The sequence below is a fragment of the Helianthus annuus genome, chromosome 12, assembly GCF_002127325.2.
Source record: "Helianthus annuus cultivar XRQ/B chromosome 12, HanXRQr2.0-SUNRISE, whole genome shotgun sequence".
Lineage (NCBI taxonomy): Eukaryota > Viridiplantae > Streptophyta > Magnoliopsida > Asterales > Asteraceae > Helianthus > Helianthus annuus.
Genome location: NC_035444.2, coordinates 65,033,838 through 65,057,397, shown reverse-complemented (window position 1 = coordinate 65,057,397; position 23,560 = coordinate 65,033,838). Strand labels below are relative to the sequence as shown.

Here is a 23,560-nt window from a genome sequence, read left to right as displayed (position 1 = left end):
GTTTATTAAAGTTAAAGTAATTAAATATTAGAAATGATATGCAAAGTAGGAAAAAAGAGAGAGAACGTCAATTTTAAATTACCATTTTGCATATTTTCAATTTCAAAATTACTGATATTATCACTAATTACTGAACCGATTTGAAAGCAATTGTCATGATAACTTTTCTAATTTTTATTTTAACTTTAATTAAGAGATAATAATCGTCAGTTTGAAATTCACATTTTGCATATTTTAAATGTCCAAAGCTCAAGAAATTAGCATTAATTATTGATTTGATTTGCAACAAATAGTCATCAAGAATTTTTTTTATTTTTTAATTTAACTTAAAATTTTATCATGAAAACAATGTTGGGGGAACTCTTATCTCATTGAAATGTAACGATTAGGTAAAATGGCAATTTTATTGTAATTCTAGTTTTCCGATCAGTGGTTACCCAACAGTTTTTTAAACACTGATGTTTGGTCAGTCAGTGCTCAACACGAAGATTGAAGAAACAGAGGTTGTATTTCAATAGTGGATAACTTTTAACAATCAAATGTTTCAACCAACACAGTGGTTGCAACAGGATTTTAAACAGATGTTAGGGCTTAAACAGATATTTCGCCTTATATATTAGTTGTCTGGACTTAAACATAAGTTTGACCTCAAACAAATGTTTGCCCATAAACAGAAGTTTGGCCATAAACAGATGTTTTGGCCTTAAACAAAAGTTTGAGCTTAAACAAATGTTTGCCCATAAACATCCGTTTGCAAAAAAAAAAGACCAATTTCAAAAATACTATACCCAAACAATCAAAATGAGGAGGTTAATAATCATCCAAGTGTACTTTCTTTTTATTTAGTATTATAAAGATCAAACCACTGATCAATTTATAGTACAGATCAGTTAGCATGCTGGGGAGATGTGATAAATACTGTTACATATAAACATCTCAGTGATATGACATCTAACAATCTAACAGAGTATAAAACAGTGATGTGATAAATACTGTTACATATAAACACTGTTAACATAAACAAAGGTAGAATATCTGTTGTTGATGCTGAACCACTGTTGTTGTTGGGCAGTGGTTCGTCTTTGAGTTTGAATCCGCTGTAGATGAACAACCACTGCTGCTTCCGAGTAGTGGTTTTCCTTTCGTTGATCAGACTTTAGGTACATAAGTGCTTGTCTTTAACAGGGCTTTGTCTTCAACAGTGGATAGGCCTCATCAGTCTTTAAGTCAATCAGTCTTTATAAGGAGCAGTGGTAAATTATAACAGTTCTTAGCATGATCAGCTGTTATAACCATTCCATAAGCATTAGAGAGGAAGCAAGTGTCCGTCTATTCAATTGAGAGGAGTCATTGCATTACAACCCTATTGAAAAACAGAATTGATAAATTTAGAAAAAATGGATTTGAAAGATGATAACCCAACAGTGGAGGGTCTCATTCTGTAGCTCCAATAAATTTAGGGGTATACTCAAATAATGGTTCCTAGATGTTTGAAGAACGACAAAGACAGACAAATGTCCTCGGAGCTGCTTCTTCGAACATTTGTCGGTCTTCAAACATCTAGGAAGCATTATTTGAAAATAACCTTGAATTTATCAAAGGTGTAGAATGAGATCTTCAACTATTGGGTTATCATCTTTCAACCCCATTTTCCCTAAATTTATCAATTCTGTTTTTCAGACCTCCCAAAGTCACCTAACCAGCTCCAAAGAGATAGAGACAGCTTGAAGCATAACCTGCACTTGCTATAATTCCACCAGTTTAGTGTTTAATCCCAATATACCAACTAAATAAAAATAATAAATATTTGGTGTGCTACAACTGTAAATAACTCAGGAAACATATTTGAAACCATAAATATAGATTATAGAGATCTATGAGTGAAACATGGGTGAATGAAACAACAAAACAGATTCTGAAAAACAAAAACTACAAACATATAAAAATCAATCTACTGGTAATCATATGGTACACCAATGCAAGTATCTGAATAAACAATAACAAATCAAAGACAACTTACCGATACTTACCGAAGCCATAACTGGTCACATTTATGGGCGGCTCTTAACTACAATCTGTAGAATCTGTACATCTAACAAATAATCAAAGAACAAAGAAACAAATAATCAGAGATGAGAACCAAACACCTGATGTTGAATCCACTATAGATGTTGAATCCACTGTAGATGTTGAACCACTGCTGTTACAAACAGATAATACCTCGGGAACTGGAAATTTAAAAGGATCGGCTTCAAAGGCTTCAACAATCGGAAGATTCAAATCTCAAGCAAATGACACCCTAATTTCAAAAGAATAATCGGTGAACATATTCACAGATCAATAATCAACAGATGTTGTACTAATATCATCACAGTTAAGAAAAAAACACTTAGTTTCTGAACATATTCAAACATACCAGTTCATGGTGGAAATCTAGCCGCAGGTAAGCGGATCTCAACTTTGATGACAATCGATGAGAACAACCCTGGAACCATATGATGAGATTAGGAGTAGAAATTAGGGTTTAATTAGAAACTTCGTACTGAAATAAATGAAGATATAGGGCTTACCTGGTGACGCTTGGAATGATTCATGATGAGATGATTTGGTTTGATCTTTGATTCAGAACGGAGAAGAGTACAGGAGAAGGAGAAAGAGAAGAAGATTCAGATCTAGGGTTTTGAAAAGGAAAAAAGAAGACGAAAGAAGTATAAAAGGGACGGAAGTGTGGTACTGTTGGGCTGGAAAAGAGAACTGAGGATACCCTAATTAAGTGACACGTGGCCCAAATCACATTCATTTATTATATATAATAGATATACACCCCTCCGGGCCCAGGCGCCTAACCTTTTCAAAAATAAATATTTGTCTATTTATTATATTAAATTGGGGTGAGAATCAAATAGGAAGTTTATTTTGGCTAGAAAGGTTAGGAAGCAATAGGATTATAACATGTGGCAAAATTTAAAATAAAGAGGAAGGGTATTTTAGTCAATCATATCCTTTCTTCTTCCTTCTTCTCCCCAGTAACTTCAAAACCCACCATTTTCAAAACCCACCATCTTCAACCATTTCTTCACTTTCTATCTTAATAATCACTACATTATAGTGCGATTTTCATCACCAACCAATGATTCAAACACCCGATCAACGTGTTCTTCAGCTTTTTTTGAAGAAAACTCAGTTTAATTTCATTCAAAATCTCGTTTTTTCCTATGATTTTGAAGATAATCACTGGATCCGTTCGATTCGATCGCTGATAAGTGTTTCTATCATTCAAATTTCGTTAATCGTTGAAGAAATCGGCTTTGATCCATGTAAGAAATTATTTAATTTCATTTTCACGATCTAGGTTTTTGATTTAGTCATTGCGTTTTACGATCTTGGCGGGGGTCCCGGGGCGGCAGCCCCTGGTAGCAGGGTCCAAGGGGCGGCAGCCCCTGGCGGGGTCCAAGGGGCAGAGCCCCTGGCTGGGGTCGAGCTGCATTCGTAGACAGTTTTATGCCATTGCGTTTTAGAACTGCATTCATGGTTCAGACAATTCACAGACAAAACTATTGTCCTGGTTCAATGCGTTTTAGAGAGAACACTTTCTTTGGTGTTTTTAGGCCATTGCGTTTTATTACTAAGACATTTTTATGTGTTTTCTGGCATTGCGTTTTAGAAAAACACATTTTTGAAGTGTTTTTAGTCATTGCGTTTTACGTAAAACACATTTTTAGGTGTTTTCAGTCCATTGCGTTTTACAGAGAACACTTTCTTTTATTTTTTTAGGCCATTGCGTTTTAGAAATGAGATATTTTTAAGTGTTTTCTCGCTATTGCGTTTTATAAATAAGACATTTCTTTGTGTTTTTTTGTGCATTGCGTTTTAGGTAAAACACTTTTTTATGTGCTTTCAGTCCATTGCGTTTTAGAAAACACACACTTTAAGTGTTTTCTGGCCATTGCGTTTTAGGAATAAGACATTTGTTTGTGTTTTTGTTGTATTGCGTTTTAGGTAAAACACATTTTTATGTGTTTTTCAGTCCATTGCGTTTTAGAAACTACACTTACTTTTGTGTTTTTAAGCTATTGCGTTTTAGAATTAAGACATTTCTTTGTGTTTTCTGGCCATTGCGTTTTATAAACAAGACATTTCTTTGTGTTTTTGGTGCATTGCGTTTTAGAAAAATATCATTTTTTAGGTTTTTTTTTCCATTGCGTTTTACGCAACTGTGTTTTTTCCATTGCGTTTTACGCAACTGGGTTTTCAAATTTTTTTTTTTCGAAAATATAGCAATAGTATACTCGTTTTAAAGATAAAAAACACTCGTTTATTTGGTGCAATTTTTATATAAAAATAATGTCGTATGAAAAAGTTATTAGCGTTTAAAAAATGGGGGGGGGGGATTGGAGGAGAGGGAAACAATTGCCTTGGATTGACTAGAATGCCTCTAAACAAACTGACGCGCCTCTTTTCTTCCCTTAAATTTCCCTCATTTAATTTTAGCTATTGATTAACTAAAAGGATGGTCAAAGATTAGTTCCTAGCCTTCTTAGCCAAATAAACTTTGTATTATATCCTAACCCAATTAAATTGTACAAAAATAAGAATAAACTGATTGGTTATTTAAAACAAATTTAAAATTAAGGAGGTGATAATTTGGGAATGTTTTAGGCGTTTTAAGTCTTTGCTACTTGTAACCATTTTTTTGAAAACACCTGTGAAAATTTGATATTGTAACCGTCCGGCTATGTTTTTAGACGTTTTTGTACCTCCTTGGAGTGGAAGATGTGGTTACCTCCTTAATGCAAAAAACCTACACAAATGGCCGCTAAAAAGGTGCCATGCACCTCAAATTAATCCAAAAACATCCTTGAACCCAATGTTGGTAGGGGTAGTTACTTCCTTGATTTTGGAACTCGATTCCTCCCTAAGGCTACTCGGTATGGTGCCGGAGCCGAGCACGTCGCCGGAGCAAGACCGACGGGGGCGGCGTGGGAGGACGGCGTCGCCGAGGGGGAGGCCCACATCTTTGGTCCGTCTCAAACGGCTAAAGTCGGACGGCGACGACGGGACGGAGCGGGACGGAGGGGCGGCGGCATGGGACGACGGTGGTGATGTGGCGGCGAAGTTGGAGGACGACGGGGGCGACGGTTCCATACCGTATGGCCTAACGGAGTAACGGTCAAAAGAACGTTCCCAACAGCCTCTCCAAATCAACGCGAGTTTCCCAACCCATCCCCAATGGCTGATACCTCTCCACATGCATGTGAGTTTCCCAAAACAATTTAGGAACCCACGTTGGTAACCTGGGAGGGACGGTATACCCCTTACACTAGCACAAGCTCGTAGGTTCGTGAGTTGCGTGCCCCGTCTTGACTTAATGGTTGCTTTAATCATGAGGAGAAGACACATCATATTCTTTTCTCTCTCACCTACTCCAGAATGCTATATTTTTGTATATATTATATTGACGTACTACGTTAAGTAGGATTTCTTTATGCAAGTTATATACTAGCTGGCTCACTTGCCACTACTCGAAGAAAAAAGCTTGGGTGGATGCTGATGAGTGTTTAAAGCTATATGTGAAATAATATTTACATATGTCAATCGGTCAAGAAATATTAGACCATGCAGCGGGAGAGACGTTAGCTACAGGACAAGCTGTTTATGGACCCCGCACAATTCTCTGAATTTAACAAACAACCCGTGATGACCGACCAATTCCTCCCCTCTTTAGTTTGATGTACCCTTGAAGAAGTGTCGTGTAATACTCATCCTCTCTCCCTTTATTAATTTGTCGGCTTCTAGGTTGTTTGTAAACTATATATGAAAGATGATTAAAAGGGGAAAAAGGACAACAGAAATTACGTCACTTTCTCCAACAAACAAAAATGATAACTACAGGACAAGCTGTTTATTCACTATTAGTGATTTTCTAATGGCAACAAATTAAAATTGAATTATGGACCCCGCACAATTCTCTGTAGCAATTCAATTCTTACCCTGATTTTTATAAGGAAAATCACAAAAATAAAATTTTACCACTAGAAAAGCCAAAATTAACATCGGAAAGGGATAACCTATAGAGGCTTCGCAAAATGAAAGTGTGCAGAACTTGACACGTGTATGTAAAGGCACTTAAAATCAATCCTTGTCTGAATTCAAGTATTGTGAGAACTTATATTCTTTTGTGCGAATTTGCAAGTGTCGGTACTTATTTTCTTCTATTCTGTCCGAATTTATAAATTAATCAGAACTTATTTTCTTGTGTCAGAATTTATAAGTGATCAGAACTTATTTTCATGTATCCGAATTTATTGTTTGGTTAGTATTTATCATCTGTCCGAACTTAGAAATTTCGTCAGTACTTAGTGTCTTGTCCGACCTTATAGAGTTATCAGTACTTATGAGTCTTGTCCGAATTTAGAGATATAAGTACTAATTCATCTCTCTTGTCCGAGTTTATAAAGTTATCAGAACTTATTCCTTCTATTGTCCAAATTTAGAGTAAGTTTTTAAACTTTCTTTTTCCGAATTTAAGATTGTAAGTACTTAATTCTAGTCCGAATTTATGGAGTGTAAGTACTTACACATTCTTTGTCCAAATTTGTGCGTCAGTACTTATACATTCCCTTGTCAGAATTTGTGGTTTGTGTACTTACTTCTTGTTCGAATTTATTATTTCTTTGCAGAGTCGTTCCAACGTTTTTGGAGGCCCTAAGCGAATTACGAAGTGGAGGCCCTTTTACAAAATTTTCCTTTTCAACATATTTAATAACAAAACCCACCTCCTTTACCCGGGCTTCAGACCGGCAATTATAAACTGAAAAGTTTATAACTGGCGTAGTTAATTTTTTTTTTTTTTTTGAAAGTTATACAAATATATGAGTGTGGTGTGCTTTCAAGTTTGAAAAACTAATATTTAAGAAATAATATGTTCGATTACTTCAAAGTTGAGCCAACATGTTTAATGAAAGACTATTAAAAATAGAGTATAACTGAAATAAACTTTATGAATGTGATTCGATTAAAGCTTCCTCTTAATCATTTTTTTCCTTTTTGCATAACCGGATTTAAAAGTTCGGATTCGATTCGACATTGCTAAAATATAAATCTATTATAGAGATTAACAATGAGCCCTAAACAACAAATTAAAATCATAAAACAAGCCCTAAATGCCTAACAACAAATTGAAATCAACAAATAAGCCCTAATTCTCTAAACAACAACAATTAAAATCAACAAATGAGGATGTCTAACCTGAGTGAGAGCCACAAAATTAATTCGCAAAAAGGAGTCAAAGTGCCAAACTGCCAATGTGTTCCAGCCTCCAGGTTCCAAGCCACTGGCCAGCCACAAAACTAAATTGCTAAACTGAATCAGAGTACTTCAAATCACAAAACTTATTTCGAATCAGAAACTCATTTCACAAAATCGAAGTTGCCAATGTGTTCGATTTCAGAATTTGAGTTCATATAAAAAAGAAAAAAATCAACCATTGCTACTTGACATGATTACTGTTGCAGATTGAAATTGTGATGCCATGATTATCGTTCATCGTTGCGTGTTTACATAGCCATCGTCAGCGATCTTCATGCCCTAACATCAAGATTCTTTCCACGCGCTTTTGAGTTTCACGTTCTGGCCTTCTGGGTTATCACTTATCAGATAGATATCATGTACAATAAGATTTGGGCTGAATATATTTTGTAAATAATGGGCCTAGTATAAGGAAACCCTATTAGAAAAATGGTGGCCCTAGGCTTGGGCCTAGGGTTGTAAGCTTATTGGGCCGGCTCTGTTTCTTTGAATCCAAATTTTTGGTTTTTACTTGTAAAGTCCGAATTTATGGGTTATATTCAGAATTTTCGAGTTATATTTGGTTTCTAGATTCTCACTGTATGGATTTGGTCTGTTCTACAATTTTCAGACAATTTGGGACTTTTATCGGGCATTTGAAGAGATACGAAGGTGACGTGGCTTGGACGTTGACAGTTACAAGGAAATAGGGGGAGTAAAAATTTCCTATTTTCTTCATAAATCTAAAGCTTGTGCGCGAAAAGGCTCGTGTGTGATGGAGTTTTGTCATGTGTGTTTGTGTTTGTAATCAAGTATGGACGTGATGAAGTTGGATTCTCGGTTGACGACTAGTTAAAGATTCAACCTTATTAGTTGCTGTTTAGAGTAGAGAAGATTGGTTTCTTGATCCCACTTCCAAGACGGCTGCTAGTTGGTTCTCGAATAATGCGGTGCTTCTTGATAAGGGGAAGATCAGAGATTCGGGGATTTAGTAGATTCGTGAAGATAGGAGATTGATACATGAAGATTTGTGACGAGATGAGATCATACATGAAGGGTTCCAGATCATGATCAAGATGGTAGATGTACTTCTAAAGAGTTCACTTTGTTATTAACTTATCGAACTGACTTCATGTCTCTGCAGAAGTTAAAGTGTTCCTTGTTGAGCATTGGAAATCCAATGTTTCCTCCTGCTGCCGGTTAGGTTTGAAGATTAAGGTTTCAAACGATATTCTTATAGTGTTTGATGTTGAATTCTTCAGGTTTCACAAAGCGGCCATTTAAGTGATCGTCAACAAGTCTTTAATTCAAAGGGTTGAAGATCGTTGTGCTCTGCCGAAAAGATCAAGTCACAGCCAAAGTAGAAAGCAGGCATGACATCATCAGTCAAGTCAATGGGGAGTCTGCAAGCGCAGTATCCGGTGACTGAAGATTATCGATGCCAAACAGAACTGATAGCAACAATTAAGGGGGAGTCTGTAGGTGCAACTCTTGCTGGTAACCTTGCTTTATCAGTTCTGTTTAACAAAGTCAAAGGCCAAGTCAAAGTCAAAGTGATTGATTAAATTCGGATAGTATGAGTTATTGATTAAATTTGGACAATATAAGGTTTTAAGGGTCTGAATATATGGCTATTAGCTTGTCAGTATTTATTTGTTAAGTACTGACTAGTGTGAAGAGGGTGACGTCCGAACTTAAGTATATTCGGGCTAGGGCTTCTTTGTGTTAAGACTTATGCCCTAGCCTATATATGTGTAGGTGAGAATGAGGTATCCATCTGTGTGAAAAAATCTCTGTGAAAAGCTTTGTGCAACTCTCACAAACCCTAGGAATTCCTCAATAGTGTGTGCACATTCTAGAAAGAGAGTGACTATGTGTTAGTGAGAGAAAGCTAGGTTTAGATCTTAGTGATCTAAACCAGCTTATAGATGATGTATACTCTTTCGGTTTATGTAATCTGTGATGAATGATTCAATAATAAAGGGTTTCATCTTCTACATCTTTCTATCTTGTTTGTGTTTATGTTATTTCACGTCAGGAATCAAATGCAATGTTGATGTTCATCATCGATCCGGTGCTTTAATAAAGCATAATATGTACTAACCTCAGTTTGATTCTAGATTTGACCCGCTGAAGAATGAACCATATACTTATCGATTGCATCAATACTACACCTACCATGTGATTCAACAAAAAAACTACAACTATTACTTTTGAATGAGAAGAACCCATATACTTCTCAGCGGCATCAATAAGAGTCAGACCCAATTAGCTTTGTACATTCAATAATTTTAAGCTATTCTACTGAAGGGAATTTTCAACAACTAAACCCAACCCACAGTAAGCAAAAACTTTTGCAAAAATTGGGAATAATAACTAACATTATGTTGAGTTGAAATGGTCATGTAGATGTAATCCATTAAAACACAAATTAATTATGCATGTGCTATACAAGCTACAGTTGAATTGTTCATGTATCATGCAATCTATCGACTCTGCAAAAAAGAAGTAAAAATAGATGTGAAATTTAACAAACATCAGAATCACACCAATTAATCAACCACGTTGGGGCCTTTTTCATACCAGTAAGCTATGGTACATTGATATTGGTTCAAAATCAAATATTAGATTGTTGGAAATAACATGTTAGTGTGGCCTTACGAATAATTCGATTAACTTTATGAATGTAATCAAACTTTATCGAAATGACATAACTGCAAGTTCCTAACATTTACTTGACCAAAGTAATTGTTATAAGTTAAAGGGATTTTATGATTTCCCTTTAGATGCCTTTAACGTAGAGAATGCCAAGAGTTAATAACCAACCATGATTCATATTCAAGGATCATTAGTGACAATATTCATGGTTTACAAATAGTTATATAAAGAGGGAAAAGATCAAATAGGAAGTTAATTTTCGCTAGGAAGGATAGGAAGCCATAGGATTATGACATGTGGCAAATTTTAAAATAAAGAGAAAGGGTATTTTAGTCAATCCAACTCCTTCTTCTTCCTTTTTCAAAACCCAGTAAATTCAAAAACCCACCATTTTCAAAACCCACCATCTTCAACTATTTCTTCACTTTCTTTCTCAATAATCACTACATTATAGTGCGATTTTCATCACCAATCAATGATTCAGAACCAGATCAACGTGTTCTTCAGCTTTTTTTGAAGAAAACCCAGTTTAGTTTCATAAAAAAATCTCGTTTTTTCCGGTGATTTTGGAGATAATCACTCGATTCGAGCGTTGATAAGTGTTTCTATCATTCAAATTTCGTCAATTGATGAAGAAATCGGCTTCAATCCATGTAAGAAATTCTTTAATTTCATTTTCATGATCTGGGTTTTTGATTTCGTCATTGCGTTTTACGATCTTTGCGGGGGTCCGGGGGCGGCAGCCCCTGGCGGGGTCCAAGGGGCAGAGCCCCTGGCTGGGGTTGAAAAATTAATTGCTGTACTAAAAACGCATCAGAAAAATTAATTTTCCATAAATTGGCTATTGCGTTTTAGAAAAAAAACACATTTTTAAGTGTTTTTACTCATTGCGTTTTAGGTAAAACACATTTTTAGGTGTTTCAGTCCATTGTGTTTTAGAATGAGTCATTTTTAAGTGTTTTCTGGCCATTGCGTTTTACATATAAGACATTTCTTTGTGTTTTTGGTGCATTGCGTTTTAGGTAAAACACTTTTTATGTGTTTTCAGTCCATTCCGTTTTAGAAAACAGACATTTTAAGTGTATTCTGGCCATTGCGTTTTACAAATAAGTCATTTCTTTGTGTTTTGGTGCATTGCGTTTTAGGTAAAACACTTTTTTATGTGTTTTTAGTCCATTACGTTTTAGAAAACAGACATTTCTGTGTGTTTTCTGGCCATTGCGTTTTACAAATAAGTCATTTCTTTGTGTTTTTGGTGCATTGCGTTTTAGAAAAATGTCATTTTTTATGTTTTTTTTTCATTGCGTTTTACGTAACTGATGGTTTTTGTCACACCCCCAAAATCCACACGCGGAGTATCACCGCTTGGGAGCGTGACTGACCAGGATCAAGCCACCAATCATATTGAACATGTAATTAATATTAAGTAAAATAAATGTAAACCATCCATTCAATACGACAGGTGTTCAAAACATAACCATAGTTTTAAAATGTAGCGGAAGCATAGTAAATAAACCAACAATAGTTAATAGTTTTAAATGTCATAATAGTTCAACGTAGAAACCACGATCCTTGCCCACAACGACCCGCTTCTCCAGTGCAAGCTCCAAGTACCTAACGATCTGCAAGGCATGTAACAGAATGATCAACAAACTAGTTGAGCGAGTTCACAGAAAGTAAATGCGTAATAGTAAGTTCGTTTGTAACAGGTGGCTCTACTGGGCCGTTAGTACGTTCTATTGGTGGGGGCTTCCCATGTTGTATAACCACTAAACTATTCGTATCTATAAGTATCCTTCACAACCGAGGATAGTGATCAGTATAGGTATCCTGCACATCCGAGGATAGTGATCAGTATAAGTATCCTTCACAACCGAGGATAGTGATCAGTATAAGTATCCTTCACATCCGAGGATAGTGATCAGTATAAGTATCCTTCACAACCGAGGATAGTGATCAGTATAAGTATCCTTCACATCCGAGGATAGTAATATGGTAGTCTAGTCATAGTGTCAGTAGTGTATCTATTCAACCTTATCCTTTCAATCCCATTCCCAACACCCCGGGAATCCCATGCCTTGGTAAGAGTGTGAACTCACCTTGGTTTGCTCGGTATGCTAGGTTATGCACTCACAAGTAATTAATCACGTCCTATTGTATGCACGTATAACAAATCAGTTCATGTTCACAATGATACGCATGCAATTTAATGTTCACATAACAGTCAGTTTGCATATCGGCACAACACGTATCATTTCACATTTAATCATCAACTATCATTCGATTCACATTACCCATCCTTCGATGCATTGCTCATCCTTCGGTCTAACAATTATCACAATTATCTCAATTATGTTTCGACACGTCTTTCGATACACAGTTATCATCTTACGATTCATGGTTATCTTTCGACACACAGTTATCACAGTTATCCTTCGGACCGAATGTTATGTTTCGAACCAGTGTCATCTTTCGGTCAATGCTATCCTTCGGTCAACACTACTATGGTTCGGTCAAAGCTATCCTTCGGTCAACACTACTATGGTTCGGTCAAAGCTATCCTTCGGTCACAACTATGTTTCGAACAACTAGTATCTTTCGGTCAAAATCAGTTACGTTTACTCAAAGTTTCCAAGTTTAACCGTGATTATCAATTAACACAAATTTCACAAATCAGCTAACATCAACAAGATCAAACAAGCATGATTCCCATGTTTATCAAGAACCCTAATCTGAATAACAAAATCATTCAAACTATCCGATTTACACATAGGTGCCGATTACATAAACATGTCCGATTACAATATTCGGCCGATTATAAACCTGATTAACATAAACATCTTAACAACCATGACAATTAAATTCGTATATTATCCGATCATCGTGCAAATAACGTCCGGTTCTAACAACATACACACAACATATTGCAAGACAATTGATTAATCATGAAATCAAAGCATCATAAACAACATCACACACTAACCGGAAATCTGGATTACGGAATGAAATCCTTCGAACAGGGAATGGGTCTGCTATGCCGTCACACACACACAATAGAACTAGGGTTTTTGAAACTAACAGTCGACCTACATGCACTCACGTTTATAAATCGTTTCACAGGAATGGGCCAAGCCCATTAGAAAGACTGGGCCGAAAGATGTCGAAGGATAGAGTCCTTAGTCGAAGGATATATTTCGTAATCCTTCGAACCGAAAGTTGATCCTTCGAATCGAAGGTTATCTTTCGTGATCCTTCGAATCCTTCGAACTGTATGTCATGTTTCGTGATCTAGACTAAGTGTTTTAATAATAATTCTAATATTATTTTCTACCACAGCAAGTAATCACATATAGGCAAAACGACAATACGTTTCATTAAAACACAACGCGTACAATTTCAATTCCACAATCCAAACAACTAAACAGTCAAAGTCAACGCGCATTTAATGCGAAAGTGAAAGTCAGAAACTCGAGTTGTCACATTATCCCCAACTTAAAAGAAATTTCGTCCCGAAATTTGGTACGCACTCACTGAGGAAGCTAGATAAGTCACATCGTTCACTGGTTTTCCTGGGGTGTCACATCATCCCCCCGTTGATTTGGAATTTCGTCCCGAAATTCAGTAGTAGTAGCTTCAGCCTCAGAAGTGGATGCATTGGTTTCGAATAACTGGGGGTATTTTTCTTTCATCTGATCTTCGCGTTCCCAGGTATACTCTGGACCACGCTGGGAGTTCCAACGAACTCGAACAAGAGGGATTCTCTTGTGTTTGAGGACCTTAACATCCCGGTCCGTGATTTCAACTGGTTCCTCGACGAACTGCAACCGCTCGTCGATAGTGAGTTCCTTAAAAGGAACTATAAGGGTCTCATCTGATAGGCATTTCTTCAGATTCGACACGTGAAATACATTGTGAACTGCACCGAGTTCAGCTGGTAGGTTTAATCTGTAGGCTACTTTGCCAATCTTTTCTAAGATTTCGAATGGTCCGACGTACCGCAGATTCAGTTTGCCTCGTTTACCAAATCGAACCACACCCTTCCAGGGTGAAACTTTCAATAAAACCCGGTCCCCGACCTCAAATTCCAATGGTTTTCTACGCTTGTCCGCGTAGGCTTTCTGACGGTCGCGTGCTGCCGCCATGCGTTGTCGTATCTGTGCAATCTTTTCTGTGGCGTCCACTACAATCTCTGGACCCGTAATTTGACTATCCCCCACCTCCGCCCAACAGAGAGGTGACCGGCATTTACGTCCGTACAATGCCTCGAATGGAGCGGCTTGAATGCTGGTATGATAGCTGTTATTGTATGAAAACTCCACTAAAGGGAGGTGCTTTTCCCAGCCGTTGCCGAAATCGATAACACACGCTCGAAGCATGTCTTCTAGAGTTTGGATAGTTCGCTCAGACTGTCCATCCGTCTGAGGATGATATGCTGTGCTCATGTCTAAACGTGAGCCGAAGGATTTGCGCATCGCTTGCCAAAGCTCTGACGTGAATCGTGCATCGCGATCCGAAATAATAGAGGTGGGCACTCCGTGCCTCGAAACAACTTCTTTCAAGTAGATGTCTGCTAGGGTAGAAAACTTATCCGTTTCTTTGATAGCCAAGAAGTGAGCAGACTTTGTGAGTCGATCAACGATCACCCAAATAGTGTCATTCCCACGCTGGGATCTAGGTAGGCCTGTAACAAAATCCATGGAAATTTCTTCCCATTTCCATTGAGGTATCTTGGGCTGTTGAAGTAGGCCTGATGGTTTCTGATATTCAACCTTGACCCTCGCACAGGTTAAGCATTTTCCAACATACGTAGCGATGTGAGCCTTCATACTAGGCCACCAATAAGTAGTACTGATGTCGTGGTACATTTTATCCGACCCTGGATGTACCGAATAGCGAGACTTGTGAGCTTCATCCATTACAAGTTCGCGTAAACCGCCATAAAGTGGGACCCAAATACGCCCCGTTACATAGTAGGCGCCGTCTTCCTTTTGTTCCATGCGTTGCCTTGAGCCGCGTAAGGCTTCAGCTTTGACGTTTTCGGGTTTCAGTGCTTCTAACTGAGCAGCTCGTATCTGTGCAGGAAGACTGGACTGAATAGTAAGCTGTAGCGCTCGCACGCGCTTAGGTAGAGTGTCTTTCCGACTGAGGGCATCAGCCACAACATTGGCCTTGCCTGGATGATACTTGATGGCGCATTCATAGTCGTTTAGAAGTTCAACCCATCTCCGTTGACGCATATTCAAATCCTTTTGCTTAAGAATATGCTCGAGACTCCTGTGATCGGTGTAAATCGTGCACCTGGTACCGTACAGGTAGTGTCGCCATATCTTAAGCGCGAAAACAACAGCTCCCAGCTCTAGATCGTGCGTCGTGTAGTTTCGTTCATGAACCTTGAGTTGCCGCGAAGCGTAGGCAATAACTTTATCCCGCTGCATCAATACACAACCAAGCCCCTGTATCGATGCGTCACAATAAACCACGAAGTCATCCGTGCCCTCTGGCAATGAGAGAATAGGTGCGCTGCAAAGCCTATCCTTTAAGTACTGAAAAGCGGTCTCTTGCGTATTACCCCATCTGTAAACGACACCTTTCTGTGTTAACATAGTAAGTGGTTGCGCGATCTTGGAGAAGTCTTTAATAAATCGCCTGTAGTAACCCGCCAAACCCAAGAATTGGCGTATTTCTGTCGGTGTACGTGGTGCTGGCCAGTTTCTGATCGAATCAACCTTGGATGGATCGACATGAATCCCATCCTTGTTCACCACATGGCCTAAGAAGTGGACTTCACGAAGCCAGAAGTCGCATTTTGAAAACTTTGCGTACAGTTGCTCCTTTCTAAGAAGTTCCAAGATAAGACGTAAGTGCTGCTCGTGCTCCTCCTGACTCTTGGAGTAAATCAAAATGTCGTCGATGAAAACGATAACAAACTTATCAAGATAAGGTTTGCACACCCTGTTCATAAGATCCATGAAGACTGCAGGCGCGTTCGTAAGCCCGAATGGCATGACGAGAAACTCGTAATGACCGTAGCGAGTTCTGAAAGCGGTTTTGGAGACGTCCTCATCCCGGACTCTCAGCTGATGATACCCTGACCTTAAATCAATCTTGGAATAGTAACACGACCCTTGCAACTGGTCGAATAGGTCATCTATGCGCGGAAGAGGATAACGGTTCTTCACCGTCACCTTATTGAGTTCGCGGTAGTCGATGCACATCCTGAACGTACCGTCTTTCTTCTTCACAAATAACACTGGAGCTCCCCAAGGCGAAGAGCTTGGACGAATAAAGCCCTTTTCCAAGAGCTCTTGTAGCTGCTTCGACAGTTCTTCCAGTTCGGTTGGAGCTAAACGATACGGTGCGCGGGCTATTGGTGCTGCTCCAGGAGCAACTCAATCTGAAACTCGACTTGACGATGAGGAGGTAAACCAGGTAAATCTTCAGGAAACACTTGAGGAAAATCACGCACAACTGGTATATCCTCCAGCTTCTTTTCCTTTGCTGATGCGTCAGTGACAAGTGCCAGAATGGCAGTATGTCCCTTTCGTAAACATTTCTGCGCCTTTAAGAAAGAGATGATGCCAACCACAGCACCACTCTTGTCACCTTGTACTTCGAGAGGTTCCTGACTGGAGCGAGGAATACGAATAACTTTTTCTTTGCATAAGATCTCCGCATGATGTTGGGATAACCAATCCATACCGATGACGACGTCGAAACTACCCAAAACTATGGGTATGAGATCAATCGAGAAAGTCTGACCCGCTAGAACAATACTACAACCCTTGACTATCTGTGCGGCTTCTACACTTTTACCATTGGCTAGTTCTACAACGTGTTTGGTGTCTAGGGGTGTTGGTGTACGTTTTAATAATTTACTCATTTTCAATGACATATAGCTTGTATCAGCACCCGAATCAAATAAGACAGTAACATAAATATCGTCGAGAAGAAACTTACCCATAACTACATTGGGATCATTCACTGCATCTCCTCGACCCAACACAAAAGCACGACCACGAGCTTCATTGCCGTTGTTGTTGTTGTTTCCCCCGTTATTGTTGTTATTGTTCCCGTTGCCCTGATTGTTGTTGTTGTTCTGGTTCCTGTTTAGCTGAGGGCAGTGTCTCTTGATGTGACCTTCAGCACCACAATTATAGCACCCCTTGTTGCCCTGTTGCTGATTCTGCTGTGCCGGTAGCTGCTGCTGGTTCTGGTTCGCAGGTCGAGCGCTTCTACAATCTTTGGCCTCATGACCCATCTTGAGGCATCTTTGACAACGAACCTTATTACACTGGCCAATGTGATGTTTGTTGCAGGTGTTACACTTTGGGAGATTTCCTCGATACCCTCCCTGTCTGTGGCTGCCTGAGGAGTGCTGACTTGGACTCTGGTAACTGTCTGTCTTTCGCTGTTGAGCTTGCGACTGCACTGAAGCTGATCCCTTGCTAGAATCCCCATCCCATTTTCTCTTACTTTCACTGGGAGTAGCAAGTGTAGTAGAAGCAGTAGCGGTAGCAGTAGCACTGATACGCTTAGGCAGTTTATTCTGATCCACTGCCTGATCGGTGATGCGATGCGCGAGACGCTGGATTTCCTGGATGTTGTTGAGGTTAGCCGAGGTAACGTGGCTCTGTATTTCTGGTGCCAAACCTTTGAGATACAACTCAATTCGCTTGTATGGAGGGTCCACCATAGTTGGACATAACACAGCCAACTCATTTGATCTCTTGGTGTAAGCTTCGATTTCCGAACCAACCATTTTCAAGTTATACAACTCGTCCTCCAACTTGTGAATGTCTTCTCTAGTGCAGTATTCCCTCTTGATCAGTTCTTTGAAATCATTCCAGGGTGTGGCGTTAGCAGCTGCCAACCCTAAGATCTGCACTTGTGCGTTCCACCAAGTGAGCGCAATCCCTTCAAGTGTGCCAGTGGCGAACTTCACCCTGCGAGCCTCAGGGCATTCACACATTTCGAAAACCGACTCGAGCTTTTCAAACCAGTGGAGGAGTCCAACTGCTCCCTCCGTGCCACTGAACGAGCTAGGACGACAATCCATGAAATTCTTGAAGGTGCACCCAGGTTGTTGCTGAGCGGGTTGACCTATTGTGTACGAATAGGGCAAAGTTAAGTACGAGAATTAATGTAGGATCTAAAGATCCTAGTGTCTATACTGCAGGGTATACTACCTGCTTGGGCGGCTGCAACTGCCGCAGCAATGAGAGCCTCTAGCTGGGCTTGAGTCATGTTAATTCGTGCGGCCATTGATCTTCACATCAAAGGCAACATAAGTGAGAAAGGTTCGCGAATAGTGCGATGACAGAAGAGTGTAAGCACATAAGTATTCTCATGCAATGACAAGTTGTGAGCAAAGTAATGTAAGCATACTACGAGCAAAGTTCTATGCAAATTCTAGCATGTAGGCAATAAACATAAACCTTATTACCTAGGAAGTTGAGTCTTGCACGTGGAGCGAAGCGTCGTTGTGGATCGTTGAGAGCACTGTTCTGGTTATAGTCTGGTTTTAATAAAAACGTTTTCCCATATTAAAACCAAGTTCTCTATAACCAATGGCTCTGATACCAATCTGTCACACCCCCAAAATCCACACGCGGAGTATCACCGCTTGGGAGCGTGACTGACCAGGATCAAGCCACCAATCATATTGAACATGTAATTAATATTAAGTAAAATAAATGTAAACCATCCATTCAATACGACAGGTGTTCAAAACATAACCATAGTTTTAAAATGTAGCGGAAGCATAGTAAATAAACCAACAATAGTTAATAGTTTTAAATGTCATAATAGTTCAACGTAGAAACCACGATCCTTGCCCACAACGACCCGCTTCTCCAGTGCAAGCTCCAAGTACCTAACGATCTGCAAGGCATGTAACAGAATGATCAACAAACTAGTTGAGCGAGTTCACAGAAAGTAAATGCGTAATAGTAAGTTCGTTTGTAACAGGTGGCTCTACTGGGCCGTTAGTACGTTCTATTGGTGGGGGCTTCCCATGTTGTATAACCACTAAACTATTCGTATCTATAAGTATCCTTCACAACCGAGGATAGTGATCAGTATAGGTATCCTGCACATCCGAGGATAGTGATCAGTATAAGTATCCTTCACAACCGAGGATAGTGATCAGTATAAGTATCCTTCACATCCGAGGATAGTGATCAGTATAAGTATCCTTCACAACCGAGGATAGTGATCAGTATAAGTATCCTTCACATCCGAGGATAGTAATATGGTAGTCTAGTCATAGTGTCAGTAGTGTATCTATTCAACCTTATCCTTTCAATCCCATTCCCAACACCCCGGGAATCCCATGCCTTGGTAAGAGTGTGAACTCACCTTGGTTTGCTCGGTATGCTAGGTTATGCACTCACAAGTAATTAATCACGTCCTATTGTATGCACGTATAACAAATCAGTTCATGTTCACAATGATACGCATGCAATTTAATGTTCACATAACAGTCAGTTTGCATATCGGCACAACACGTATCATTTCACATTTAATCATCAACTATCATTCGATTCACATTACCCATCCTTCGATGCATTGCTCATCCTTCGGTCTAACAATTATCACAATTATCTCAATTATGTTTCGACACGTCTTTCGATACACAGTTATCATCTTACGATTCATGGTTATCTTTCGACACACAGTTATCACAGTTATCCTTCGGACCGAATGTTATGTTTCGAACCAGTGTCATCTTTCGGTCAATGCCATCCTTCGGTCAACACTACTATGGTTCGGTCAAAGCTATCCTTCGGTCAACACTACTATGGTTCGGTCAAAGCTATCCTTCGGTCACAACTATGTTTCGAACAACTAGTATCTTTCGGTCAAAATCAGTTACGTTTACTCAAAGTTTCCAAGTTTAACCGTGATTATCAATTAACACAAATTTCACAAATCAGCTAACATCAACAAGATCAAACAAGCATGATTCCCATGTTTATCAAGAACCCTAATCTGAATAACAAAATCATTCAAACTATCCGATTTACACATAGGTGCCGATTACATAAACATGTCCGATTACAATATTCGGCCGATTATAAACCTGATTAACATAAACATCTTAACAACCATGACAATTCAATTCGTATATTATCCGATCATCGTGCAAATAACGTCCGGTTCTAACAACATACACACAACATATTGCAAGACAATTGATTAATCATGAAATCAAAGCATCATAAACAACATCACACACTAACCGGAAATCTGGATTACGGAATGAAATCCTTCGAACAGGGAATGGGTCTGCTATGCCGTCACACACACACAATAGAACTAGGGTTTTTGAAACTAACAGTCGACCTACATGCACTCACGTTTATAAATCGTTTCACAGGAATGGGCCAAGCCCATTAGAAAGACTGGGCCGAAAGATGTCGAAGGATAGAGTCCTTAGTCGAAGGATATATTTCGTAATCCTTCGAACCGAAAGTTGATCCTTCGAATCGAAGGTTATCTTTCGTGATCCTTCGAATCCTTCGAACTGTATGTCATGTTTCGTGATCTAGACTAAGTGTTTTAATAATAATTCTAATATTATTTTCTACCACGGCAAGTAATCACATATAGGCAAAACGACAATACGTTTCATTAAAACACAACGCGTACAATTTCAATTCCACAATCCAAACAACTAAACAGTCAAAGTCAACGCGCATTTAATGCGAAAGTGAAAGTCAGAAACTCGAGTTGTCACATTATCCCCAACTTAAAAGAAATTTCGTCCCGAAATTTGGTACGCACTCACTGAGGAAGCTAGATAAGTCACATCGTTCACTGGTTTTCCTGGGGTGTCACAGTTTTTCTATTGCGTTTTACGCAACTGGGTTTTAATTTTTTTTTTTAAATATAGCAATATTATACTCGTTTTAAAGATAAAAAATGCTCGTTTTTTGTGCAATTTTTATAAAAAAAATAATCGTGTTAAAGAGTTATTAACGTTTAAAAAATGGGGGGGGGGGGGAATTGGAGGAGAGAGAAACTATTGGCTTGGATTGACTAGAATGCCCTTGAACAAACTCACGCGCCTCTTTTCTTCCTTTCAATTTCCCTGATTTAATCTTAGCTCTTGATTAACTTAATGGATGGTCAAGATCACTTCCTATCCTTCGTAGCCAAATAAACTTTCTATTGTATCTCCACCCTATATAAAGAACTCTATCAAGAACACCAACAATATACACTCTCTCATTAATATACACCCTGTCATTATCCCATCAAGATTAAGGCATCATAATGGGAATCACTATGGCTTCATCGTCGTCATCTAAGGGGGTGTTTGGGATTGCGTTTTCAACCTGATTATTTGATTATTGTGTTTTGAAATCGCAAAAAATCTATTTTGAGTGTTTGGTAAAAAATTAATAAAAAGTGATTTTTTACGTTTTGTAGAGTTCAAAACGTGATAATCCATAAGTAGGTCACCCCTTGCTGCAGGAAAACGTGATAATTCAAAAACTGATTTTTTACGTTTTCACTTATTTATTTTTTTGAAATATATATACTTGCCAAACACTCAAATAGTTGATTATCTGATTATTGTGATATCAAACAACATAATCAAATCCAAACAATGTTGATTATCTGATTGTTGTGATATCAAACAACATAATCAAATCCAAACACTATCTTTCTGCAGCACGTTTTGTTACAGCTAATTATCTGATTCTGATTATTCAAAACGCATAATCTATTTTCAAAACTCAACCCCAAACACCCCTTAAGATTATAATTCCCACAAGTAACTATCTCTAATTTTATATTCAAGTTTATGTTTTAACTTAATAAATATGATTAGGGTTCTATGATCTTAACCTATGTATAAGGATATAATCAACATGTGGTATCAGAGCTTATTATATTAATTATATCAATTCATCGATTAAAGTATGATTTCTAAAAATTAGAGATTAAATGGCCGATGAAAATCGCAAAACTTTCATGTTCGCATCGGTTTTAACTATCAATATACATTCAAATTCAACATAATTATACTTGAGATCATAAAGAAATGTTAGTTTTGATATCTTTTAATTCTTGATCCAACGAATTGTGTGCCGCGTACTATCAAAATTTTAAGGCTTTTATGCTTTCAAAATTAGTTTTTGTAATTGATGAATAATTATATGAGGTTTAATAACTTATGTGCTACTAAAATTCACATTGACTAGCATTTTATTCCAAATAATAAATTGATTATTATGCTGAAATCGTTTGGAAGAATTAATTGTTTTAGATAACTTACGCTACTGACTGCTAATTGTTCGTTGATGGATAATTTAGTTTACATCCATAAATGATTTTTATGCTTTCATACTTGATGGATATTTTAGCTTACAACCATATTTAACATCCAGTTTATTAATAAATTGAAAGTTTATTATTCTAATTATATATATATATATATGGAACCCATTAAGTGGAAGTTACCTTTGAAATCAATATTATCCGTTCGATCGATCATGCTGAGATGAACAGCCGTTTAAACTCCCAAAAATAACCGCTATGATGGCAGTTTTTTTTTACAGTTACTTGCAGTTTCACAGTTCCACACTCTCTCTCCCATAAACCTGCAGTTAGCGACAGTTCTAGCTTTTCACCTAAATTCCCGTTCTCTCTTCCCCACGTCGCCACAACTCCCCTAAATTCCACGTTCTCCACCTACCCACATTATTCGCTGGTAACCTCCCATGTTTCGGTAAACAAATACCCTCTTCTCGCATCTTTCCACTCTCCAGCCACCAATCTTCGTCTTCATCGTATCTCTCTGTAGTATCAGCCTCTCTCTCAAGGTACGTTTTAATTTTCATTGAATCAAAGGGTTTTTTTAATGGATTTATACGCTTTGCTTGTGTATTCATCATAGTTATGGGATTTACCCTAAATCAGCGAGATTTATGTTTATTTGCATATCTAGGGTTTTGATTTTTTGAGTTCACTGGTATCAATTATCCATTAATCATATCTCTGAAGTCTAGCGCACTGATGGAGGTCCGATGGAACCGTTACAAAGTGGTCGTTGTTCATAATCATCGCTGGTCAACTGTCACTACGATCTTTTCTTTGAAGTAAACTAATTTTCTGACGTTTCTTTAGTGTAGACTTTACTATGCTCTGCTGTGAAGCTTTTACGCAAGGGAAAGAAAGATACAACAATAGGAGAGGTATGATTATATCACCTTTCATAGTTTCACTACAATAGATGAAATTATAATATTTGCTTCTACATATATCTATTTCCTAATCAAAACCAGTTGTTCACTGTTGAACAAGTTTTTTATTGATATATGCAAATCAACATTGATACCACTGGAACTTTCTTGCATGTGTAGAGTGCTCGGTGATCAGGTAACTGCCTGCACATATTAGTTGACTATATAGCGTTTATCTAATAAAAATAATCTTTTTCTGATAAATTCCGTTAAAATTGTTGTGATTTTTTGTAGGGCCAGAGATGATAAATTAAAGGAGTAACTTTGCAGGTATACAAAACAGACATTATTTTTTCATTGCTTCGTCCATCACCCAAAGTATTATATACTAATAATTATTTGATCAATCCCTGCAGCTGATG

At 38.2% G+C, this 23,560-nt stretch overlaps 1 long non-coding RNA gene across 1 annotated transcript; it reads right to left on the bottom strand.

Moving 5' to 3' along the window:
• Positions 1-1,932: 1,932 nt before the first annotated feature.
• LOC110896788 lies at positions 1,933-2,746 on the bottom strand. The gene is made up of 3 exons (XR_002568165.2): positions 2,571-2,746; positions 2,417-2,485; positions 1,933-2,299 (listed from the first exon to the last, which is right to left on the bottom strand). It is a non-coding gene; the product is annotated as an uncharacterized LOC110896788 (long non-coding RNA).
• Between the last annotated feature and the right edge of the window lie 20,814 nt (positions 2,747-23,560).